This window comes from Palaemon carinicauda, chromosome 20 (genome assembly GCF_036898095.1).
Source record: "Palaemon carinicauda isolate YSFRI2023 chromosome 20, ASM3689809v2, whole genome shotgun sequence".
NCBI lineage: Eukaryota > Metazoa > Arthropoda > Malacostraca > Decapoda > Palaemonidae > Palaemon > Palaemon carinicauda.
In genome coordinates, this window is record NC_090744.1 from 100,966,497 (window position 1) to 100,978,728 (window position 12,232).

The 12,232-nt window shown below is 51.7% G+C and overlaps 1 protein-coding gene across 1 annotated transcript in view; it reads left to right on the forward strand.

Moving 5' to 3' along the window:
* LOC137614343 (ruvB-like 2) overlaps positions 1-12,232 on the forward strand; it is a 68,019-nt gene that overhangs the window by 32,832 nt on the left and 22,955 nt on the right. The window lies entirely within an intron of this gene.

Below are 12,232 nucleotides of genomic sequence, written 5' to 3' on the forward strand. Positions count from 1 at the left end.
GCGACGTGATATACATCTCGCCGCGTTCTCTCTTACCTGTGCGACCCTCGTGTCCCCCGATCCTTTGTGCTTACCGCGTGTTGCCCACGTGTTTTCATTTCACTTTCCCGTTCATCCTTGTGTCTCTTGGTGTGTTAGCGTTGTGTTATGGAGCATCCTCGTCGTTGCCCTGGGCCTGTGGCTGGGAAGTCTTGCAGGGCTTTCCTCTCCAAGCCTGAGGTTGATCCCCACTCCCTGTGTTCCACGTGTAGGGGGAAAGCGTGTTCCCCTACCTCTACGTCCCCGGAATGTGCTGATTGGACAGAGATCCAGTGGGTGCGCTTCGGGACGAAGAAGAAGAAGGCAACTAAGAAGTTGCCTAAGGATTCAAGCTTTTCCTCGCCTGCAGGTTTGCCAGACGATTCGGTAGACCGTAGCGCCCGCTCTTCCCCCCCTACCCAGCGTAGGGGACGAGGTAAGTCCGTTGCGGGGAAGAGGCCCATTGCCTTCCCCAAGAGTCTGATTTTCCTGTGGGGGATGTGTCCAGTGTGGGGCAGGCATGTGTGGGGCCTGAGTGGAGTGCAGAAGTGTGGGTAGGAGGCGAGGGCCTGGTGCTCGCAGGTCCCGTCGCCTCGGTAGATCCTATGTGGGGTAGGCCGAGTGCCGATACTTCCCCTGCCTCGTGGCGTGTTTCGAGTGCTTCGACCACCGGGGGAGACACGGAGAAAGGTAGTTCGACGTCTTCGGACCCCGCCACGTGGGTGAAACCTAGGACTCCCTTCAGGTCTCCCGTTAGAGAACAGGTAGATCAGTGGATCTGTAAAGGACTCGCGGGGACCCCTCCGGCTCCCTCGGCTACGCTACCCCCCGTGTTTCTGCAACCGCCCGCACCTAAGAAAGGACGTGATTTTCCCCCCACGGTCTTGGACGTGTTGGCCGGTCGGAGAGCTCCGTCCTCATCCTCGTCGTCGTCGTCATCAGACTCTTCGTCTTCTTCGTCATCAGAGGACGAAGACATGTACCTGATCAAAAGGAAGAGGGAGAAATCCCGAAGGAAGAAAAAGTCTCGTTCCCGCTCGAGGAACGGTAGGAAACGGTCGAAGTCCTCTAAGAAAAAAGGGAAGAGGAGTAAGTCAAAGGACTGGGTGAATGTCAGTGCCCCGGAGCGAGCTGTTTAGGTTGTCCACAGCCGCGGCCGCTTCCGGGTGGCTCCCTAGAGCATCGCCTTTGTTGTGTCACCCTCCTAGCTCCTCCTCCGACCTAGCCGCCCGGCGGGAGGGCTCGAACCTAGACCCCCGTGCATTGTTTAACCCTACAGTAGCCTCCGCCCCTTCTTCCCTTAGGAAGGATATAAGGAGTATGAAGGAAGGCCACGGGCACCTTGGAGGCCTTCCTTAAGCACCAAGGGCGCCCGTCGGTCCGCATGGATTCCCCATCCACGGAGCCCCCCGTGGAACAAGGTACTCCCATGACGGATGCCTTTGTATCCACGGGGCAGACCATACCACTGGCAGGCTCGGAGGACGATGGTACTCCCATGACGGATGCCTTCGTCCCCACGGGGCAGCCCGTACCACTGGCAGGCCCGTCGGGCGTTGTTTTTCCCACCTTCACGGCTTACCCCCGTACGGAGGAACTGGTGACGGAAGACCTGGTGGAAGGAGGGGAGTGCTCGACGGACGACATCTCCTCTTACCGTAAGGTACTGGCCCTCATCCGAAGACACCACGGTTGGATGAGCCCAAGCCCTCAGCTGCAAAGGCAGTACTTTCCGGACTGTCCAGGATGATTGACAGTCCGGTACAACAAAAGCCATCTCTGTCTCTCCCTCTCGCTCAAGACGTAAAGCTGGGGATGGAACAGATCGGTGAATACTTGGCAGGACTAGCAGAGGCCCCCAGAAGTCAGAGTTCCTCCAAACTTCTGCCAGGCCTAAAATCCCAGAAACGTTTTTACGTTCCCGAAGGGCATCGCGGCGGTCCCCGTGCGGTGGAAGCAGCGGTGTCCGCGCTGAACCAGGGAACCTCGGAAGACAGGGCATCCACGGCCCCCCGTGTGCTTTTCCCCGACGGAAGCATCTATGATGGAGGACATGGCTCAGGACCTGGTCTACGTGTCCTGGTTGGATTGGTGGTCGTGCGCTTTGGTGGGGTTTCAGGCATCACACGACCTCTCCCTTCCAGAAAATCAGGCCATGCTGCGGGACCTTGTTAGTTCTGGTGGCAAGGCTTTCAAATTCTTATCGTCCCAGTCTCTGACGGTAGCTTCGAACTGGGTCCTGAGAAAAAGAGATACTGTTTTGAGCAAACTAATGCGGAAGTTGCCTGACAGGGAAGCAAGGAGACTGAGAAATTCCTCTGTGTGGGGGAATGACATTTTCCCCATCAAGTTGGTAGAGGATACTGTGGAGAAGGTGAGGAAAGTGAGAGAGACGGATCCTAGGCCCCCGCCTCTGAGGAAGAACACGTTTAGGAGAGCTCCAACGGACGTCCCTCACTCCTCATAGACCACACCCTTGCTTCCCAGAAAAGAACTTCCTTCAGCCCCTTGGCTTCAAGCCTCGCAACAACCCACCCGTAGGACCATGGCAGGCCCTCAGTCAGCCTACAGACCCTCCTATGGTAACGCTAGGAGAGGTAGATCTGGCCGCTCCTCCAGGAGAAGGTAGGAGGAGAAGCCCCCTACTCCCGCAGGAGCCCCTAGTAGGGGGATGCCTCAGACACTTTTGGCAAGCATGGCGGGATCTCGGTGCGGATCCCTGGACGGTGACGGTCCTGAAGGAGGGCTACAGACTCCCGTTCCTGGAAGAGCCTCCCCCTCTCATCCCAGTCCAGAGGACCGATTGGCTGGTTCCAAAGGACCCCTTGAAGAGGTTGGCGCTACAAGAGGAAGTAGCGACCATGATCAACAAGGGAACTTTGGAGACAGTGGAGAACCCCGGCCCGGGTTTCTTCAGCAGGCTCTTCCTGGTGGAAAAATTGACAGGAGGGTGGAGGCCAGTTATAGATCTCTCAGCCCTCAACAAGTTCATCTCAAAGATGGAATTCAAGATGGATACCCCCAAGACAGTGATCGCAGCCTTGAGGGAGGGGGATTTCCTCATGTCTCTCGACCTCAAGGATGCCTACTTTCAAATCCCTGTACACCCCTCCAGCAGGAAGTTCCTCAGGATCAAATGGGAGTCCAGGGTCCTGCAGTTCAAGACCCTGTGCTTCGGCCTCTCGACGGCCCCGCAAGTGTTCACAAGAGTGTTCGCCTCGATCTCGGCGTGGGCACACAAGAAAGGAATTCGACTACTCAGGTACATGGACGACTGGTTGTTGCTTTCTGCCTCAAGGGAACAACTGAAGGAGCAAGGCGATATGTTGCTCGACCTCTGCAAGGTGTTAGGGATCACGGTCAACCTAGGGAAGTACCAGCTAGTCCCCAGCACCAGGATGACTTACTTGGGGATGGTCCTGGACACCCAGTTAGTAAGGGCCTTCCCCTCAGAAGAAAGGTTGGCCAACCTGGAACGTATCCTTCAACCCTTCCTGACGGGACAACCCAGGAGGGCCGAGGACTGGCAGAAGTTACTGGGTCACCTGGTTTCCTTGGAAAAATTAGTACTGCAAGGGAGACTCAGGCTCCGCCCGGTACAGTGGAATCTAAAGGAGTCGTGGGTCCAAGGCAAGGAACCCCACAAAGTAGTGCCAGTCCTCCCGAAGACGAGAGAGACCCTTCTTTGGTGGAGCATCAGGTCAAACACGGAGAAGGGAATGCCCTTCGCCTCCGACCCCCCGGAGATGCTGTTGTTCACGGACGCATCGAAGGAGGGCTGGGGAGCGCACCTGCTGGGAAAATCAGCAAAAGGGCTGTGGTCCAGCGAGGAGGCGTCTCTATATAAACATCCTGGAGATGATAGCAGTTCTAAGGGCGTGTCGACAGTTCGTACACTTACTGCAAGGGAACACTGTGGCGTTAATGTGCGACAACGCCACAGTAGTGGCGTATGTAAAGAAGCAGGGAGGCATGAAGTCAAAGGTCCTCTGCGCCCTAGCCACGGAACTGTTGGAGTGGGCCACAGAAGAAGGGTTGGAACTGACGGCAAGGTTCACTCCAGGAAAGAGGAACGTGATGGCCGACGGCCTCAGCAGGGCGGGTCAGGTGATAGGTTCGGAGTGGACCCTACACCCGGAGGTAGCTAGAGCAGTCATCCTACTGTGGGGCTCCCCAGTGATAGACTTGTTCGCCGCACGTCTGAATGCCCAACTCCCCGTGTTCTGCTCTCCAATCCCAGATCTGTCAGCAGCGTTCGAGGACGCCTTCCAACATCCCTGGGACGGTCTCAATGTGTACGCCTTCCCTCCCTTCAGTTTGATCAGGCAAGTGCTGAACAGAGTGAGAAGGTTGTCCAATCTGTCGATGACTTTAGTAGCGCCCTGGTGGCCGGAGAGAGACTGGTTCGCACACCTAAAGGAATTAGCTCTTCGTCCTCCTTGGCCGCTTCCGGACAGGCCAGACCTCCTGCGACAACCTCACTTTCACAGGTGGCACGAAAACCCTCGATCCCTCCGCCTTCACGCGTGGAGGTTATCGAGAAGCTCCTGAAGAAAGAAGGATACTCATCGAGAACCGCGTCAAGGATGTCTGGGTATCTACGGCGTTCCTCGGCAGTTGTCTACCAGGCGAAGTGGGCTGTCTTCCTGAAGTGGTGTGCATCCAAAAACATCAGGCCCTTCGGGGCGTCGATCCAGGACATTGCAGACTTTCTGGTGTACCTGAGAGACAACGTGGGTTCGTCCATCCCATTCCAGCCATCAAGGGAGTTCGAGCAGCCCTAGGTCAAGTCTTCCTCCTTAGAGGCATTGACTTGGGAGCCTCGAGGCACATCTCGATGCTCATCCGTAGTTTTGAGCAATCATGTCCCCCCCAGGAGGTACGGGTTCCGCAGTGGGACTTGGCAAGAGTCCTCAAAGTTTTGTCAGAACCGCCCTTCGAGCCTCTCAGGAACATTTTAGACAGAGAACTCACCCTTAAAACAGCTTTTCTTTTAGCCCTGGCCTCGGCGAAAAGAGTTAGCGAGTTACACGGCCTCTCTTACGAGGCCTCACACTCCAAAGGGTGGAGGGAAGTTGTCTTTAGGTTCGTCCCTAGTTTTGTGGCGAAAACGCAGAACCCAGCGTGTTGGGATCCTCGGTTCGAGGGTTTTTCGGTGCCAGTCATCCCTCGATCCGGCAACCCTAAGGATCTCCTCCTATGTCCCGTACGAACTATAAGAAAATACCTGTAGAGGACTGAAGATTGCCGCCCTCAGATCAAAAATTTATTCATCTCAACAGGACGAGTGAAGAAACCAGTCTTGAAAAATTCCATCTCTTTTTGGCTGAGACAAGTGATAAAAAGAACCTACGAGGCTTCTTGGACCCCTCTACCGGGAAGACCGAGACCTCATGATATCAGGGCTCTGAGCACCTCTCTGGCTTTCGAGAAGAACATGGCTGTAGGTAAGATCCTGAAGGCTGGGACCTGGTCTAGACAGTCCACCTTCACGGAACATTATCTAAAAGATTGTACGAGAAAATCCTTGGACAGATTTTCTATTAGCCCGGTCGTGTCGGCCCTTCAAGAGATCTAAGGTCATAGCCACAGGGTAACCGGGGGTGTTAATGCCAAGAGACACTAGTTCCTTCCTTAACCTTACCCCCCCTCTCCACTTTTTCCTTCCTTCCCCGGATTGAACGGGCCAGGAAGATGAGACCTTAATCACGGAAAGGTATAACCTTCAAGAAATTGGTTTTGAAAAAGGTAAGACATTTAGACACTAAGTGAGTTTTTTTTTTGGATAGTTTTCCCCTACTTTTCGTGCAGTTTTCAAGTGGTCTTAGAATCAAGCCCCCCTCAGAGGTTCCCTCTCGCGCGTGCCTCCCCATCGAATCCTGATTCCTGCAGGACACTCCCACCTCCTAAAGTGTAAGTCTCCTAAGAAGGTAGTTCTAGGTAAGTAACCGTGTTGGAACAAATCACAAATTTTTAAGTAATTTGTATTTTTCCTAACATACTTACCTAGAACTACCTTCGGGTTATGGCCCTCCCATCCTTCTCCGAGAACCTGCAGGATCTAGTAATACCTATTCCAACGAAACTTACTGGAGACTCGACCTGAGAGATCACGCTACCTGACCCCGGGGTCGCCTCGGGCATGTACCACACTGCCAGAGGTTGACCCCGTAGAAAACGAGAAGAGGGAGATAAACTATACAAAAAGCTGGTCGGTTAGGTAGAGTTAGCCAGTAACTCCTAAGAAGGTAGTTCTAGGTAAGTATGTTAGGAAAAATACAAATTACTTAAAAATTTGTGATTTTCAGATTATGGAAGCTATATATGGTCATATTGGGTGACAAAAATATTTACATACACTTTGAATTAAAGATTGATTTGGACATGATTATTTAATTTTCTTGACTTGTGTGACTTGATGTGCAAAATATATTTTTCACTGAAAATCCCAATAAGAAATTACACCCTACTCTAAACCCTGCTTATCATGCTGCAGACATTGCTTTTTGTTCTTTTCTGTTGTCTTTTGGTATCTTATGTTACTTTCTTTTTCTCTTTAACATCTAATCCCTCAGCATCCAATTTTGTTGTCAAATTATCTCTCTTATCTGAGAGCAGATATGTCAGTTCTGCCATAACAGAATTGATAAATTTGACCCTGGAATGTTTAATATACTTTTACATTATTGAGAAAGTATGGTATTCTTACATTACTCAAGTTATATTGGATCATATTTTACTAAGCAGTTTTGTAAGTATACCATATATGTTGAATGAAGTACAGTATATGATATTTGGGTATTTGAAGTAAATTCAAGCATTTCTATTAGTAAATTAAAAACTTTATTTGTTCCTACACTAAATACAAACCCGAATTCTTTACTATAGGAGATATTCTAGCGCGAGCTGGAAAATACGGCAGAAAAACTTTAACAAGGTCGTTAACGACCGGACAGGTAATTACCCACCTGACAATGGTGGGGGACCGCCGGCCAGTGGCTGCTGTTTACCTTCAATCGAATTCTAGCCGTCACAGTGGTAACACCACTGCTCCTGCTTTATTTGCTGGCAGACTAGCCTTTCTTTTTTGGTTTTTTGATTAATCCTTTTTCTTTTTCTTTGTAGATGATGTTCTCTATTTTGAGGAAGTGTTCATGACGCCTATATGTCACCGCTGGGTGTGGATCCTCTTTCCCTATGCCCCGTTACGGAGGTCATGGGTGTTCTGCTACCCTGCGGAGGATGGGTTCCCCTGCCAAGTATGTAGAAGTGGTCTTCACAGTACCTTCTCCTCCTCCTCCACTTCATTGTCCTCCCCTCTTTGGAGGCTAGGAGGGAGAGATATAGAAGAGGAAAGGAGAGCTCGCTCTCCTTTGCCCAGTCGTTCTCTCCGGAGTACAGGCAACATAGGAGGAGACATAGTCGTTCTTGCTCTTCCTCGCCTTCTGTCTCTTCACGAGATGTCTTGCCGCTAGACTAAGCGCTCTCGTCACAAACTTTAGAGCGCTTCCTTCTTACCCTAATATAGGGCATCAAGAGCGTATGCGCCAACATGCGCATACGCTCCAACAAGAGCATAAGTCCATCATGCGCCTGCGCACCACCAATCTTCTGCGCGATGGCACTCTCCTGCGGGCCAGTGCTCTCCTATGCGCTCCCGCACGCCAACATTCTCCTGCACGTGCGCATACGCGCCCAACACCATCCTACGCGACAGGTAAAACCTGCGCGTCAACTTTCTACTGTTAGAAGGTCTTCTGACAAGGCAGCCATGCTGCCATTTCCCGCAGCGCCAGTGCTTACCAACGCACTAGCGCTTTGCAACGCACCAGCACTTACCGGCGCACCAGCCTTCTCCCGCATCCGCAAGGATATGCGCGCACGCCCGCGCGCCTATATGATTCCATTATGGGGAATTTTCTCCTGCGCGCGCGCGCTCCCTACGGCTGGCACAGACGTGCGAGATAACTCTCCTGCACACCCGTTTACGCCTTCACCTAGATATTCTCACCGAAGAGACAGGCAAAATAGGAAGAGACGTTATCATTCTCGCTCTTTCTCGCCTTCTCTCTCTCCCCGAGACTTCCTGCCTCGAGATTATATACACTCGTGCCACAAACCTGAGAAGAACGATCCCTCTCGTCATCGTTCTGCCTCGCTGTCGTCGTTGTACAAGGGATCATCTAAGAAAGCAGGAGCGTGGCCAAGGGCAAAGCACGTCCTAACCTCGAACCCTCTTCTTCGCATATTAATTTGAGGGTCTCCGTCCGCTCTAGAGAAAGTCAGATAGAGCGCTTCTCCTTGCTTTACTCTCTATCTTCACAGAGATCGCTCTCGCCTTTGAATTCTTGATCTCTGACCCTTTTGGGTCTCGTGACAAGGAAACCTCGTTTTCCCGGTGCGCTGTCCCTTCGTTTGATCACAGCTAGTTTCTGAAACCTCGGGTTTTCGTGCATTTAGTCTCGCTGACACTTCGGTGTCTCGTGACAAGGGAGACTTCCGTTTTCCCGTTGCTCTAGCCCTTCGGGTTCTTGCAACACAAACTCTAGGGGCACGCACGTTCACGTTGAGCCTTCGGGTTCTCGCAACACAACCTCTAGGGGCATGCACGATCACGCTGAACCTTCGGGTTCTCGTGACACAAGTCATCAAGAGTGTTACTCTTAGGTCAGAGAGTCTTCGGACTCTTGTCACGCGGAGTGTTCGCGTACGCCCATCCAACACTACGCAGAGTCTTCAGACCCCAGTCACGCAGGTGTTCGCACACAATTAGCGCTACACATGCAAATCTCCGATCATACACTCGCGGGGTCAATCCCTCGCTCCCGTGTTTCAGATAGGACAACCTCCCTAATTCCTTTGCTCCCTAATGAGTTAAGGATTTCGAGTCTCTCGGAAACCTCGAAAGAAGATGCAGGGGTTCGTCTCTCCTTCTCTTCGGTTGAGAACAGAAGGGAAAAGGGAAACGTGTTAGAGAGGCTAAAAGGAAACACCCAGATAGCAGCGACGTAGAACGCGATGCCGAGGGCCTCGGCCGCTCTGTTCGTTATCCTGCTCTTCATGTGGCTGCCCATGTTACGAGGTAACACTTGTTGTCAACCTGCAACTTGATCAACTTATTGGGAAACTTAGATTGCTGACAGGAGGTTCGCCTCCAGGGATTAGAGATCCTTCCCTTACGAGGGAGTGAGAACCTTCCTCGGAATTGGACTGCGTGAAAGATCCATCCGCCTTCCCAGGGAAAGCTTCCCCACTTCAGACAGTCAGCAACCTTCCCTCCTTCGTAAGGAGTTATCTCGTCCCCGAAGACTGTGCTTTCTCCCCAGGAGCTGGGGAAAAGCAAGTCTACGGCTTATGCCTCCTTCGGGGGGAACTTCTCCCTGGGAGTATGCTTGGCTCAGGCGATGTCCTTCATCAGGAGGACTTCTCTCTCGTTCACGAGAGGATATTTTTACGCCTACGTTTTTTCCGTAAATTTGGGAGAAAACTTGCCTTAGGCGATGCCCTCCTTCAGAAGATCTTCTCTCTCGTTCGCGAGAGAGAGATTATTTCACCTTCGCTTTTTTCCCATAGAACTGGGGGAAAGCTTGTCTTAGGCAAGGTTCTCGTTCGCGAGAGAGAGATTATTACGCCCTCGCTTTTTTCCCATAGAACTGGGGGAAAGCTTGTCTTAGGCAAGGTTCTCGTTCGCGAGAGAGAGATTATTACGCCCTCGCTTTTTTCCCATAGAACTGGGGGAAAGCTTGTCTTAGGCAAGGTTCTCGTTCGCGAGAGAGAGATTATTACGCCCTCGCTTTTTTCCCATAGAACTGGGGGAAAGCTTGTTTTGGGCAAGGTTCTCCTTCGGGAGAACTTTTCTCTTGTTCGCGCGAGAGAGGTTATTACGCATTCACTTTTTTCCCATAGAACTGGGGGAAAGCTTGTCTTAGGCCAAGTCCCCCTTCGGGAGGACTCCTTTCTCGTTCACGAAAGGGAGTTTTTTACGCCTACGTTTTTTCCCTAGAACTAGGAGAAAACTTGTCTTAAGCGACGCCCTCCTTTGGGAGAACTTCTCTCTCGTCCGCGAGAGAGAGATTATTACGCCTATGCTTTTTTCCCATAGATCTGGGAGAAAGTTTGCCTTAGGCGATGTCCTCCTTCGGGAGGACTTCTCCCTCGTTCGCTTTTCCCCATAGAGAGGGGAGAAATCTTGCCTTTGGCAATCCTTCCTTCGGGAAGACTTTTCCCTCGGGAGAGAAAAGTTAATACGCCTATGCTTTTCCCCATAGGGCAGGGAGAAAGCTTGTTTTAGGCGATCTCCTTAGGAAGAACCTTCCTACCAATCACGAGAAGAAACTTGTTGGTGTTTACTGATCTACGCTCCTCCCTCTTACGCTTTTTGGTTCTCCTCCAGGGGCGGAGCGAGAGCCTTGTATTAAGCGACATTCTCCTTCGGGAGAACAAATCTACCCTGCGGAGGAGTTATTTTCATCCCTGACGTTCTCCCCCTCGTGCTGGTTGGAGACGTCTTTTTGATCCTACTGGTTCCCCTCACGTTAACCCCTCGGAGTCTCGTGACGATCACCCTTACGCCGGGCGTGATCGGGAGCTTTTAAACTTTCGTCATGTTTATCCTTCGGGTTCTCATGACCTTAGGAGTCCTTCGGCCCTCTGTCGCGTTGGACTTTCGAGTTCACACGACTTGGAACCTTCGAGTTTCAGTTATGCGGAGTAGTCGGGCTCTCGTAACAATTAGCACAGTGTCCGTGCATGCACGCAATTAGCGCTATGCACGCGATCATCGTCATTAAGAGTTTACTCTTATGACAGAGCCCTTTGACTCTCATCAGCAGTCTTCGCCATTACCTCCAGACACTCCGACTTCTACCATTCTTCCCCTTTTGATAAGAATGATACGAGGGGTAAGATATAAGGTTTGTCTGCTACTCGCGTCTCCACTTTTTCCTGTAATAATACGCGAGGAATTATCGCAGCCTGAGGATTCCTCGTGAGTGCTGCCGTCGAGGGACTCAGAAGCCTCCTATTTAAGGACTCTAAGAACTATGTGTTATATATCATGCCTCGGCGATTTGCATCTGTCTCCTCGACCCGTTGTCTCTCCAGCCTTAGACAGGCTATGTATTGACAGTCTGGGGTTCGAGTCCCGCCCAGACTCGTTAAGAGCCTTCAGTGCCTACAACCTTACCATCCTTGTAAGCTAAGGTTGGGGGGAGCCTATAAATCTATCTGCTGAGTCTTCAGCAGCCACTGCCTGGCCTTCCCTGGTCCTAGCTGGGATGGAGAGGAGGCTTGGTCGTTGACCATATATGGTCAGTCTCTAGGACATTGTCCTAACGGCTAGTGCAATGTCACTGTCCCTCGCCTCTGCCTTTCTTGAGTGACCTTTAAACCTAGTCTGTTCTCCGAGCTCAGAGACGACAACCTTCTCCTCTGATCTTAGATCCCCTCACGGCGATGCTCACGCCAGACTAATCCTCGAAGAGACACTCAACTCTTCCAGGCTCGTCTCAGTCACAGAAGCCTCGGCAAGGGAAGCGACTTCAATGTCCCTTCTGGCTTGACACGTGGTCTGATACAGTCGGCTACCATGCGAGCCACGATGACTTGTCAAACCATAACTCTAGGCAGACCCTACAAGAAGTCCTAACTGCTGGGGCTAAGACAATGGACTTCTTAACCGCCACAACAGCGACAATGTGAAGCATTTGGATCCTCAAAAGGAAGGATCAGTAGTTCCCAGACTTCCTTTTGTACCTCAGTGAGGAAAGCTTCTCTCAGTCTCGGCGATTTAGGGCTATCGCGCAGCCTTGAGCCTCATCTGTAGACGGAGAAGGGGTTGACCTCTCCGCCTCAGTAGACATCACCTTGGTTGTTTCGGTGTTGGAGTGATCTTGCCCCCCACCTGAGATTAGACCATCAGGATGCCAGAAAACTTTCAATCAATCAATCAATCAATCTCCTTGAGACGTGTCTTACGTTCGCTGAAGGGTCTGCCCTATGTACCCTAAAGGGCCTCAGACTACTCTCTGAACCTTAAGACCGTCTTCCTCGTACCTCTGTCCTTCGTTAAAAGGGTCAGGGAGCTACATGGTCTGTCTTACGTCACCCATTCTAAGAGATGGGGGGCGGGGGGGCGAGTATCTCGCAACTTTGTACCGGGCTTGGTGGCTAGACTCATAATCCTTCATCTACCGATGGGAGATTTCGAGAATTT